The sequence below is a fragment of the Amblyomma americanum genome, chromosome 1 (assembly GCF_052857255.1).
Source record: "Amblyomma americanum isolate KBUSLIRL-KWMA chromosome 1, ASM5285725v1, whole genome shotgun sequence".
NCBI lineage: Eukaryota > Metazoa > Arthropoda > Arachnida > Ixodida > Ixodidae > Amblyomma > Amblyomma americanum.
Genome location: NC_135497.1, coordinates 262,067,254 through 262,068,216, shown reverse-complemented (window position 1 = coordinate 262,068,216; position 963 = coordinate 262,067,254).

The window sequence follows — 963 nt, the reverse complement described above, 5'->3', positions numbered from 1 at the left end:
TGCCTAAAATGGCCACTGCTGAAGAGTAACTTCATGCCACCCTTTTTGCAGTGTTGTAAATACTGTGGGATATTCTCAGACTGCCACGTGTACACAATCTGGTTTTTTTTTTTGCAACTACCAGTCAGATTTTTTTTCGTTGCCATTTAATATTTTTTATCACTGTTTTGCCTGACCAAACAATTGTGCTGCAATTATAGAATTGTCTTTTTCCTCCTTGCAATTCATCGTCATTTGCTGTTTTTATATAATGGTGGAATCATTAACCCATAGCCGTAACTTAAAAACAAAGGCCCATCTAGTGAAAAAAAAAAAGAAACGAAGGTAAATAAAAAGGTGAAAGCAAGGTGGTCACTTTAGACCTTGTTGCTTGAAGTTGTGTGTGCATTTTCGACTTCTTTAGTGGTGCTTTTCTTCTATTCTGAAAACCATGTTTCATCACTTTTCAACACTCCTGGCTTTGCTCATTTTTGAAGCGAAAAAGCTTCACTACGCTTGTCAACACCGCCCGAAGCGCGAGCCGGCGTATGTCGGAGCACGAGTGACGTCGCGCATGGCGCAGGTGGTCGCCTGTTTCTCTTGCTCCCTAGACAATATTGCGCATGTGCCACTAGTAGCACCGAGCCACAGGTGTTCTGCCGCTGCACAGCGGCACGCCTTTACTCAAAATCCAACTTTCAATTTTCAGTTTTCTCTTCTTTCTCTCCCTCCTTTATACCTTTTACGGTGCGGTTCGGGTGTCCACCAAGATATGTGAGACGGTTACTGTGTCATTCCCTTTCCTCAAAAACCAAGCAAAACAAGTGAGCATTGGCGTTGACAACTTTGGTTGACAACTTTGCAAAGGCCGTTCATTTTCACGAAAGGAAAGGTGCACAACCGGCTCCATGGGTCAGTGGAGACCTCAATCTCGCTTTCATGTACGTGGCGTTGGTGTCCAACTGCAAAAGCCTGCTTTGATTG